The sequence below is a fragment of the Mustelus asterias genome, chromosome 11 (assembly GCF_964213995.1).
Source record: "Mustelus asterias chromosome 11, sMusAst1.hap1.1, whole genome shotgun sequence".
Taxonomy (NCBI): domain Eukaryota; kingdom Metazoa; phylum Chordata; class Chondrichthyes; order Carcharhiniformes; family Triakidae; genus Mustelus; species Mustelus asterias.
In genome coordinates, this window is record NC_135811.1 from 66,691,698 (window position 1) to 66,704,819 (window position 13,122).

The following is a 13,122-nucleotide window of genomic DNA, read 5'->3' on the forward strand; positions in this document are numbered from 1 at the left end:
TTCATTCGGTGCAAAAGATAATTAACTATTCAGACCAAATAGGGCCCAGCTTTGAATTTAACTGTGCAATTTAACTCGCCTCAGCTGAGAGTCTTTTGGAAAGCGACATTCGATTCTGGTGTATTTGGATAGGATTTTGGTAAAGGAGGTAGGTCTGGGCTATGATCTATTAACTGTTTCATTAACCTCATAGGATCTTACCTACAACTTAAGTCTTAACCTTCAAAATCGGCACTGATATGGTCACATTTATTTATCAGTATTTTGAAACTTAAGCATGTACTTTACTTTAACAGGATGATGCAGCAAAGGAGGCCAACTGCCTCATTAGATCAGTGATGTGGAGATGCATCTCCACATGACTACCATCGACACCGCAAACTGCCGGCTCCAAGTGGAGAGGATCTCCAAGAAGATCGCGCATATCGACACAGACATCTCATCATATCAGTGCCAGCTCTTTGAAAGAGTTATCTAATTCATCCATATTCATAATAACTCTCTGTGTTAAAAAAAATCCAAGCCCTCTTTGGTTCTTTTGTCAATTACCACAAATCTGTCTCTGCTGGTTATTGGCCCTCCTGCTCACAGAAACAATTTCTCCTGCTTACCTTGTTAGAACAGTTCATGATTTTGAACACCTTAACCTTCTGTTCTAAGCAGGACAACCACCCCAGATTCTCCAATCTAACTGTCCTTCATCTTTCTGGTAAATGTCCTCTGAACCCTTTCAAAAACTTTGACTTCTTTCCTGAAGAGTGGTGCCCAAAATTGGCCACAATATTCCAGTGAGTCCGAATCAGTGCTTGATAAAAGTTTAACACAACATTCTTGCTTTTGTACTCCAAAGGGCAGAATTTATCCAGCCAGGTGAAGGTAGGTTCCAGTACATGCCAGGTGGGAAAATCTCAGAGATTATCTGAATCTAGCGGGGAAGCCCTGTGGGTCTGGTGGGAAATCAATTAAGATTATTAAAAAGTTGAAATTAGAAAAATTAAATAGCTTTTTTTAAACCACAAATTATTTTTTTCTGAACAGCGTAAACCTCCCATAATCTTCTATAGGGAAACTTGACATGGTAGGAGAAACTGTAGAGTTCTAATCATGACCATTGAGAGGCTTCTGTTCAAAATACTTCTTTTCCCAGAGTGCTTCAACTGCTTGACAGGTAATTGCCAACTTTTTGGAAGAGTCAATTACTAGGGGGCACAGGTTTAAGGTGCGAGGGGCAAGGTTTAAAGGAGATGTACGAGGCAGATTTTTTACACAGAGGGTGGTGGGTGCCTGGAGCTTGTTGCCGGGAGAGGTAGTGGAAGCGGATATAGTAGTGACTTTTAAGGGACGTCTTGACAAGTACATGAACAGGATGGGACTGGAGGGATATGGTGCCCGGAAGGGTAGGGGGTTTTAGTTAAGCCGGGCAGCATGGTCGGTGCAGGCTTGGAGGGCCGAAGGGCCTGTTCCTGTGCTGTAATTTTCTTTGTTCTTTGTACCTCACTCATCTTAAGTTGCAGTCCCCTAGTACCAATGTCAACATGGCATGGCAGCTGCTTATATGGTTGCACTCGCCATCTCTGCTACTCAACTTGATTTGATTTATTATTTTCACATGTATTAGTACACAGTGAAAAGTATTGTTTCTTGTGCACTATACAGACAAAGCATACTATTCATAGAAAAGGAAAGAAGAGAGCGCAGAATGTAGTGTTACAGTCCTAGCTAGGGTGTAGAGAAAGATCAATTTCATACGAGGTAGGTCCATTCAAAAGTCCGATGGTAGTAGGGAAGAAGCTGTTCTTGAGTCGTGACCTCAGACTTTTGAATCTTTTTCCAAATGGAAGAAAGTGAAAGCGAGTAGGTCCGGACCGACTATGGTGGTCTCATCAGCAAACTTGAAAATCGAGTTGAAGGGGAATTTGGCCACACAGTCAAAGGACCAAGAACAAAATTACAGCACAGGAACAGGCCCTTCGGCCCTCCAAGACTGCGCTGACCATGCTGCCCGACTGAACTAAACCCCCCTACCCTTCTGGGACCATATCCCTCTTTTCTCATACTATTCATGTATTTGTCAAGACGCTCCTATCATATCTGTTTCCACCACCACCCTCGGCAGTGAGTTCCAGGCACCCACAACCTTCTGTGTAAAAAAACTTGCCTTCTACATCTCCTTTAAACCTTGCCCCTTAAAACTATATCCCCTAGTAATTGACTATTCCACCCTAGGAAAAAGCTTCTGACTATCCACTCTGTCCATGCCCCTCATAATCTTGTTGACTTCTATCAGGTCGCCCCTCAACCTCCATCGTTTGAAGGCAAGCATGCCGTATGCCTTCTTGACTACCTTCTCCACCTGTGTTGCCACTTTCAGTAATCTGTGTACCTGTGCACCCAGATCCCTCTACCTATCAATACTCTTAAGGGTTCTGCCATTTACTATATATTTCCCATTTTTATCAGACCTTCCAAAAAGCATTACCTCACATTTGTGCGGATTAAACTCCATCTGCCATCTCTCCACACAAGTCTCCAAACGATCTATATCCTGCTGTTCTCTGATGGTCCTTAACGCTATCTGCAATTCCACCAACCTTTGTGTTGTCCGCAAACTTACTAATCAAACCAGTTATATTTTCCTCCAAATCATTTATATATATTACAAACAGCAAAGGTCCCAGCACTGATCCCTGAGGAATGCCACTTGTCACAGCCCTCTATTCAGAAATGCACTTTTCCACTGCTATCCTCTGTCTTCTATGACCGAGCCAGTTCCGCATCCATCTTGCCAGCTCACCTCTGATCCTGTGCAACTTTACCTTTTGTACCAGTCTGCCATGAGGGACCTTGTCAAAGACCTTACTGAAGTCCATATAGACAACATCCACTGCCGTACCCTCATCAATCATCTTTATCACTTCCTCGAAAAACTCGGTCAAGTTAATGAGACACGACCTCCCCTTCACAAAACCATGTTGCCTCTCATAGCCATAGGTATATAAGAAGTATAGTAAGGAGCTGAGGACATAGCCTTTTGGGGCACCAGTGTTGAGGATGATCGTGGAGGAGATGTTGTTGCCTATCCTTACTGATTGCGGTCTGTGGGTTAGGAAGTTCAGGATCCAGTTGCCGAGCGAGGAGCTGAGCCCCAGGCCACAGAGTTTGGAGATAAGTTTCATAGGAATAATGGTATTGAAGACTGAGCTATAGTCAATAAATAGGAGTCTGACATAGGTGACTTTGTTATCTAGGTGTTCCAGGATCGAGTGCATGGCCAAGGAGATGGTTTCTGCTGTAGACCAGTTGCGGTGGTAGATGAACTGTAGTGGATCCAGGCAATCTGGGAGGCTGGAATTGATTTGTGCCATGACTAACCTTTTGATCCATAATGATGGATCTCAGAGCCACTGGACAATAGTCATTGAGGCTTTTCTTTGGTATTGGGATGATGGTCATCTTCTTGAAGCAGAATGGGACCTCAGATTGTTGTAAAGAGAGACTGAAGATGTCTGCGAATACCCCCTCCAGCTGGTCCACGCAGGATCTGAGTGTTCGTCCGGGTACCCCATCCGGGCCAGTCACTTTCCATGGGTTGACTTTTGATAAGGCTGTTCTGACATCTGCAATGGTGACCTCAAATACAGGTTCATCTGGGGCTTCCAGGGTAAGGGGGTGGGGGGTACTCTCGCTAACCTCTTGCTTAAAACAGGCATGGAATGTATTGAGCGCATCAGGGTGGGGTGCGTTGGTGCTGGTGATTTCACATGCCTTCATCTTGTAGCCTATTATGTCTTGCAGACCTTGCCATTGTCGATGGGGATCCGTGTGGCGAGCCTGGGACTCTAGCTTGGTCTGGTACTGTCTTTTGGCATCTTTGATGGACCTCCTTACATCATATCTGGATTTCTTATATAGGTCAGGGTTGCCTGACTTGAATGCCTCAGACCTAGACTTCAGCAAGCAGTGGATATCCCTGTTCATCCATGGTTTCTGGTTGGGAAACACACGGATTTGCTTCTTTGGCACACAGTCTTCTACGCACGTACTAATGAAGTCAGTTACTGTAGTGGCATACTCGTTCAGGCTGGTCACAGAGTTTTTAAATACTGACCAGTTTACTGACTCTAAGCATTGACTCTACAACCATTACCAATATCCAATGGAACTCTGATCTTGCTCGGCACAACATCGTGGGCCGAAGGGCCTGTTCTGTGCTGTACTGTTCTATGTTGATTTTAGAATCCTTCTTCTTATCAACAATCTATTTCCTATTTCCAATAGGGGGTCAAAGATTTTAAATATTCAGGCCTATGTATTTGCACATTCCGAATCTAGCCACATACAAATCTTGGAACCAAAATTTTATTTTCACTTCTTAAAATTTCTCTTTAGCCCTTCAAGATTCTTTTCTTCTACGTTGGTACATCTCCTTTCAAATGTCAATTCGCAGATCCTGAGGATTGTATTATTTGCCTTTAACAAATTGAACTCTGTTTAGATGTGTTCATCAAGATTTTTCCATTAATTGTGTCCTGGATTATAGTCTCTTTAAGTTTGTTAGGCTGATGGATTGTAATTGCTGCATTTATCCCTGTTCCTTTATCTGAATAGGGTGCAACATTTGTAATTCTCCAGTGTTCTGGTACCATTCTCATATCTAAGGTTGATTGGAAAATTGTGGCCAGAACCTATGCAATTTTCCCTTTTACTTCCCTCAGCAACCTAGGATACATGCCATTCAGACCCATTGCGTTAGTTTTATGTATTTTGCTTCTCCTATTAATTCTCCAGTTAAGCACTGACAAGCCCCTTTTTCCAATGATGCATCCACTTAAACTGCCTATTTCTTTTATCTGCCCTGCATATCTGTTTCAAAGTTTAAATCAAGTTAATAGAAAGTCCTGGTTAGTGTCAATCTAAAATATATTTATAATCTATTTCACATAATTATTATTTTGATAATCTATGTTTACAGTAGTTTATCAGTAGAACTTTGAAGAATTTCTTTCACGCAGAGGATTAGAAAAGATTGCTTTGCACAAGTGGCTACTGATAACAGGAATGTAACAGTTAATAGGGGACTAGATGTTTGAGAAGATGTAAGGATATGGGGGAAAGGGCAGAGAATTGGGATGGGAATAATTAGACTCAATTGAAATGCGAGGAGTAACACAAAATGACTCAAAAGGGGGGAATTTTCCTGTCCCACCCACCACGGGAATCGTAGACCATGCAAAGGTCTGTTGACCTCCGGTGGGATTTTCCAGTTTTGGGACGGCTTGGCTAGAAAATCTCACTCAAAAGGTTCCTTCTGTAATGTAATTTCTATGATTCCTTACTTATGACTAATAAATAAACTAACTTTATAGAATTTCACACAATTTAAATGGCAAAGACTGATTTAAAATAGAGAAAAATAAGATCCATCTGATTTTCCAATCATAATAAAGTAACAATATAGATATTGAGGATTGTGTTAGCCAGGAAGGACCTAAAGAAAGAGTTAAGAAGAGCCAGGAGGGGACATGAGAAGTCTTTGGCAGGTAGGATCAAGGAAAACCCTAAAGCTTTCTATAGGTATGGCAGGAGTAAAAGAATGACGGCACGGTAGCACAGTGGTTAGCACTGCTGCTTCACAGCTCCAGGGTCCCGGGTTTGATTCCTGGCTTGGGTCACTGTCTGTGTGGAGTTTGCACATTCTCCTCGTGTCTGCGTGGGTTTCCTCCGGGTGCTCCGGTTTCCTCCCACAGTCCAAAGATGTGCGGGTTAGGTTGATTGGCCAGGTTAAAAATTGCCCCTTAGAGTCCTGGGATGTGTAGGTTAGAGGGATTAGCGGGTAAAAATATGTGGGGATAGGGCCTGGGTGGGATTGTGGTCGGTGCAGACTCGATGGGCCAAATGGTCTCCTTCTGCACTGTAGGGTTTCTATGATTCTATGACTAGGGTAAGATTAGGACCAGTCAAGGACAGGAGTGGGAAGTTGTGCGTGGAGTCTGAAGAGATAGGAGAGGCACCAAATGAATATTTTTCGTCAGTATTCACACTGGAGAGGGACAGTGTCGAGGGGAGTACTGAGATGCAGGCTGTTGGACTGGATGGGGTTGATGTTCATAACGAGGAGGTGTTAGCAATTCTGGAAAGGGTAAAAATAGATAAGTCCCCTGGGCCGGATGGGATTTATCCTAGGATTCTCTGAGAGGCTAGAGAGGAGATTGCAGAGCCTTTGGCTTTGCTCTTTGAGTCGTCATTGTCTACTGGAACAGTGCCAGAAGACTGGAGGATAGCAAATGTTGTCCCCTTGTTCAAAAAGGGGAGTGGGGTCAACCCTGGTAATTATAGACCGGTGAGCCTTACTTCTGTTGTGGGCAAAGTATTGGAAAGGATTATAAGAGATAGGATTTATAATCACCTGGAAAGGAATAATTTGATTAGGGATAGTCAGCATGGTTTTGTGAAGGGTAGGTCATGCCTCACAAACCTTATTGAGTTCTTTGAGAAGGTGACCAAAGAGGTGGATGAGGGTAAAGCGGTTGATGTGGTGTATATGGATTTCAGCAAAGCGTTTGATAAGGTTCCCCATGGTAAGCTTTTGCAGAAAATACGGACACATGGGATTGAGGGTGATTTAGTGGTTTGGATCAGGAATTGGCTAGCTGGAAGAAAACAGAGGGTGGTGGTTGATGGGAAATATTCATCCTGGAGTTCAGTTACTAGTGGTGTACCGCAAGGATCTATTTTAGGGCCACTGCTGTTTGTCATTTTTATTAATGACCTGGATGAGGGCGTAGAAGGCTGGGTTAGTAAATTTGCGGATGACACTAAAGTCGGTGGAGTTGTAGACAGTGCGGAGGGAAGTGGCAGGTTACAGAGGGACATAGATAAGCTGCAGAGCTGGGCTGAGAGGTGGCAAATGGAGTTCAATGCGGAAAAGTGCGAAGTGATTCACTTTGGAAGGAGTAAAGGAATACAGAGTACTGGGCTAATGGTAAGATACTTGGTAGTGTGGATGAACAGAGGGATCTGGGTGTCCATGTGCATAGATCCCTGAAAGTTGGCACCCAGGTTGATAGGGTTGTTAAGAAGGCGTACGGTGTGTTATCTTTTATTGGTAGAGGGATTGAGTTTCGGAGCCAGGAGGTCATGCTGCAACTGTACAAAACTCTGGTGTGGCCGCATTTGGAGTACTGCGTACAGTTCTGGTCGCCGTATTATAGGAAAGATGTGGAAGTGTTGGAAAGGGTGCAGAGGAGATTTACCAGGATGTTGCCTGGTATGGTGGGAAAATCGTATGAGGAAAGGCTGAGGGGCTTGAGGTTGTTTTCGTTAGAGAGAAGAAGGTTAAGAGGTGACTTAATAGAGGCATACAAGATGATCAGAGGATTAGATAGGGTGGATAGTGAGAGCCTTTTTCCTCGGATGGTGATGGCTAACACTAGGGGACATAGCTTTAAATTGAGGGGTGATAGATATAGGACAGATGTTAGAGGTGGGTTCTTTACTCAGAGAGTAGTAAGGGCGTGGAGTGCCCTGCCTGCAGCAGTAGTGGACTCGTCAACATTAAGAGCATTCAAATGGTTATTGGATAAACATATGGATGATATTGGAATAGTGTAGGTTAGATGGGCTTTAGATTGGTTTCACTGGTCGGCGCAACATCGAGGGCCGAAGGGCCTGTACTGCGCTGTAATGTTCTATGTTATTCAGAAGATCTTTTCTTCCTTGTCTGGGTTAGCTCAAATAAAGACATATGGCTTGGCAAATGGAAAATGAGATCTATTTTATTTGTTATCTGGTCATTTGCCATCCCACTGAATATATTAACTTCTTTGTTTATATTTCATTTTCTCTCTAACATTGCTCTTCCTTTGAAGCTGTCACTTTCTCAGGCTCAAGGGCCCTCTGGCACTTCACTCGCATGGTAAAATATTTGGGCGGGAGCCTGCACAGTAAACGTAGGCAGATGTTCATCATCTCCTGGCTCAGAATGGCTATTGCAGCACAGACCCAAGGACTAAAGCTGGGACTTTGTTAGTTTTAACAGTTAACACACCAAGTGGTTCATTTCACTCATTGAACCATTGAGGGGGTGAGGGTGGTATTGAAAGGAAAAGTTTATTTCCATTTTAGTTGGGAACTGAAAGACAGCAGTATGCTTTGGCTCCCCATTATGAACTGGCAAATGACAGTTCATCTCATTTCAGCTGTAAGTTTTAAATAGACAGCAGTGTCAGGATTCTATTATCCCCATTTGCCTGGCCTGAATTTAACTCCGAGTCTAGGATATAAATCTCTCAACCTTCCAATTCAGATGAGTCCTCAATTCTGCATTATCTAGAATTAATCTGATCTAGAAAGACTCCTTAATTGCAGAAGGTTGAATGCACAAATTCACCCTTTTGTTAAAGTGCCAAATAAAATATTCATTGGAACCGTGATAGCATTTTTACATTGAAAATTAAGGTTGACCATTTTACTTTGGCCAACTTGCATGTTAATTATTACAGTTACTGTTATGCATAGTATTTTCATGTGTTTTACATTGCACATTTACAGACAGTCTGGGTGGGAGGCTGGGGAGCTTTAAAATGATGAAGGTGTCATGCCCTCACGTTGTGAGCTTTCAGTCAATACTCTAAAAAATTGGACAGAAACAAGCTGTTAAGATGGCTGCCACAAATCACGTGATTTTTGACACCCAGACTGCAGACAGCAATAAGTCTCTGGCGAATACCTAATTAATTAGACATATAGGTATGCCTACCACACAGACATCTGTGGAATTGGCAAATCTCATAATTTAAATGTGGGCCAACACCTAAAGACTATGGAGTTTCCAGACTGCCCATCTCCATGGCCTGAATTTTTGCTCCCCCGGCAGGTTTTGGGGCGGAGGGTATAGAGTGTGAAATTGCACGGATGGGTTTCCCTCTGGGATCCCACCCACACCAACCTGGACGGGGCAGACAGGCCTCGGACTTGAACCCTGCCCTTGCCTTTATTAAGGCCCTTAAATGGTGACTTAAGAGCCTTTTCCCACTCAGCCTCAAATTTTAGGCTGGTGGCACCAGATATCCAGATGTCTCAGGGTGGGAAACAGAAGAAGTTAAGAAGTTCAGTCTCAGGTGGGAAGCAGTGGGGGGATGGGGCAGCATGCCTCCATCTAAGTTGCTTTCTAACTGGGGATGCCCTCCTCTCAGATGGGATACCTCTGGACCCCCCACCTCCCAGGCCATCACCTTCCCACTACTTTCTTCTCCCAGCCACCCATGCCACTTGCATCACACTGATTCCCTACACTTAGTTTCAGGCATGGTGCTGCAGTGTCTCTTTTGGCTACTGGAACGCTGTGCCTGGATGGGCTGGAGAGCTGTCAACCAATCTAACTGGCTGACAGCACTCCAAGGCAAGGGCTTCCTTCCAATTGCAGATAGGGTCAAGTCCCCGCCATCAGAAAAATTCAGGTCCATATTGAAAAAAAGGGAAAATCGAAACTAAATGGCTACCATCAACATTCCACTTTATTACATTGGCTTCCCCTATCAAAATTAGACTGGGTACGCCTCAGAAGCATTAACCCATTGATAATGTGAATAAAACTGGTTTCAGGGATTGCACCCTTATCACGCCAGGACCCAGCAGATCATCAGAACCTGCAGTTGTCAGCCAGTCTGAGAGCAGGACTCTGAAACCAGCTGCAGAAATCATAAATCAGAGACTGAAAAAACTGTAATCGGTAAAAGTGCACTATCTTTATCCAATCTGTATATATGTATTTGAAACCAAGTGTGCGGTGGTGTTATGTTAATTCAGCGTAGATACGTGAGAATAAATCAACTTCCTTAATTTAAACTCATAAAAGCTTGCTGCTGAGTTATTTAATTGGAATACATACGTCAAGGGTAGCAAAAGACACACCTCTTTCCATATAAATCCTACTGATTATGGAAAGTAAGAGAACACATACACACTGTCCATGACAAAGGTTAAACATTAAATGGTCAGAGGTAAGCATAGGGGGGAATTTTACCATTTTGAGCCAAAGTGCCGAATAAGGGCGTCAAATAGATCCGCACCTGGAATCCTCTTTGCAGCACATGCGCAGTTCAAAACAAATCTGACAAGAGTGCGCCCGGGTGCGAAAAAAAAGCAGAGAGTGGGGGGGACGGGGACGTATCATCCCCTGGGGCCGGGGAGGGGGGTGGGGTGACGTCTCATGCTCTGGTCGGGGGGTGGTCGGCTGCCAGTCTGCGGCCGATGTCTCCTGTCGGATTGGACATGCAGGCATGCCATCCCACGAAACCTTCAGGATGAAGCGATTCCTCGCTAAGAAGATGAAGCAGAACCGGCCGATTCCACAGTGGCCGATTCCACAGTGTAAAGGGATACACCATCACTGGTACACTACCAGCCACAGCCATCTCTCTCGCTCTCTTGCCCCTGCAGGGAAGAGTAATCTGTGGCTGGTAGTGTACCAGTGATGGTGCCAGGAGGGATCAGCCGCAGACTGGCAGCCGACAGTCTGCCAGTCTGATACGTCACACCCCCCCCCTCCCCCCCCCCCCTCCCCAGGGGATGATACGTCACACCCCCTCTCTCCCCCACAGGGGATGAGACGTCACATCTCCTCCCCTTCCAGGGGATGAGACGTCACATCCCCTCTCCTCCCCCCACCCCCCGCCCCAGGGGCTGAGACATCACACCCCCTCTCCTCCTCCCACCCACCTCGACCAGAGGATGACCTGGGTCAGAGAGCCGTTGCAGTCTCTGACCTCGCTCTTCAGAGGCTGCAGCGGCGACTTCAGACTTTTATTTTGCAGGTCAGTAACAGCGCGGACACGGATCGGACCAGAAGACGGTAAAGTGGGATTTGGCGGTAGAGTTGGGCGCGCGGTTCATTAAGTTGATTTAAATGCATGCAAATGCTCCATTTAAATCATCAGGCCGCCCGAATCGGGTGTCGGTAAAGGCGCAATCTGCTCGGATTCGGGTGCAGATCACGTTAAAGGCCCGACGCCCAACTTTACCGCGATTTCAGGCGTGAAGGTTTGGTAAAATCAGGCCCATAGTCTATGGCTTATAGAATCATAGAAGAATCATAGAAACCCTACAGTGCAGAAGGAGGCCATTCGGCCCATCGAGTCTGCACCGACCACAATCCCACCCAGGCCCTACCCCCACATATTTACCCGCTAATCCCTCTAACCTACACATCCCAGGACTCTAAGGGGCAATTTTTAACCTGGCCAATCAACCTAACCCGCTTAATTAAGAGAAGGTAAAAATGCTGTTGTTCCTTCAACATTCATTGTTCAGCAAAGATTTGATGCTTATATGCTAGTTTGAAACTTTTTACTGGCTGCTTTTGGCTCTTTTGATGAAGGTTTTATGTGTACAAGATAAACAGATGGGGAAGGCCATTCAGTTCATCTTACCTGCTCCATCCATAAAAATCAAATCCCTATCAAGGCATCTATTTGTTTCTCAAATGCAACTAGAAGTCATCCCAAGTTGATCACCGCATATTTGAAGAGGAACAATTCTGTGCCTGTCTTCACATAAAAGATGTAAGTTACATACCAGAAATAGAGGGTAAACTAGGGACTAAAAGTGTGGAGAAATTATGGTAATTAATATCAGCAGAGATAAAGTACTGCCAAAACCTAAGGAACAGAAATCTGACAAATCGCCAGGATCTGATGACTTACATCCTCGGGTTCTAAAATAGGTGGCTGCAGGGATAGTGAATGCGCTGACTATGATTTTTCAAAATTTGCTGGATTTGGAAATGGTTCCAGGAGACTGGAAGTGAGCAAAAGTAACACTGCTGTTGAAGAAAGGACAGAAAGAAAAAACAGAAACTATAGGCCTGCTAGTCTGGCATCAGTTTCAGTTGTGGGGAAGGTAAGAAATCTTAATAATGTACATCATTGTATTATCAGTGAAAGTCAACATGATTTTAGAAAAGGGAAACTATTTGACAAACTTATTTTTTGAAGATGTATAGTTAGGTAAATATAGGGGAAACCAGTAGATGGCGTATGTTTGGATTTGCAAAAGGCATTCGATAAAGTCCCACACAAAAGGTAAACATGCAAGATTAGGCCTCATAGAGTTGGGGGCAATATATTCACAAGGATTTGGGCGACACAGTGGCACAGTGATTAGCACTGCTGCCTCACAGCGCCAGGGACCCGGGTTCAAGTCCAGCCTCAGGTCACTGTCTGTGTGGAGTTTGCACATTCTCCCCGTGTGTGTGTGGGTTTCCTCCGGGTGCTCCGGTTTCCTCCCACATTCCAAAGATGTGCAGGTTAGGTTGATTGGCCATGCTCAATTGACCCTAGTGTCTGGGGGATTAGGGGGGTAAATATGTGGGGATATGGGAATAGGGCCTGGGTGGGATTGTGGTCGGTGCAGACTCGATGGACTGAATGGCCTTCTTCTGCACTGTAGGAATTCTATGATTCTATGATAGAGGATTGGTTAATGGACAAAAAGCCAAGAGTAGGGATGAATGGGACACTTTTAAGTTGGCATGCTGTGACTAGTAGAGTAAACCTGTTGGACTTCAACCTGGTGTTGTGAGACTTCTTACTAGTAGAGTGCTGCAGGGATCAGAGCTGGGGCTTCAATCTATATTCATGACATGGACAAAGAGACAGAGAAATGTACTTAAGTTTGCTGACAAATGCAAGCTGAGAAGAAGAAACAAAGAGGCTGCAAAGAGATGCAGACAGATAAAGTGAGTTGTAAGAAGATGACAGATAGAATATAATGTAGGGAAGCCCGATGTTATTCACGTTGGCTGTAAGAATAGAAAAGCAGGGTATATTTTTAAAAGACATAAAACTTGCAAATGTTTTTGTACAGAGGGACTTGGATGTACAATGAATTGAAAGTTTATATGCAGGTGCAGCAAGCAATTAGGCAAATGACATTTTGGCCTTTATTGAAGGGGGATTGGAATCCAACCTTGGTTTCACTAGAAAAATAGTGGGACATTTGAAAATGTTAATTGGGCAGCGAGTAGGACTTCAAAAATTACTTATGGATTCATTGTGATTTATTTCTCCAAAAGGTATCTTGATACGTAAAACACAAAAACTGATTATAAAAGGAGCTCTGAGC

The 13,122-nt window shown here is 44.3% G+C and overlaps 1 protein-coding gene across 3 annotated transcripts in view; it reads right to left on the bottom strand.

The window, feature by feature from the left end:
• LOC144500569 (protein TANC2-like) overlaps positions 1-13,122 on the bottom strand; it is a 1,073,639-nt gene that overhangs the window by 113,674 nt on the left and 946,843 nt on the right. The gene's annotated exons all lie outside the window — the stretch shown is intronic.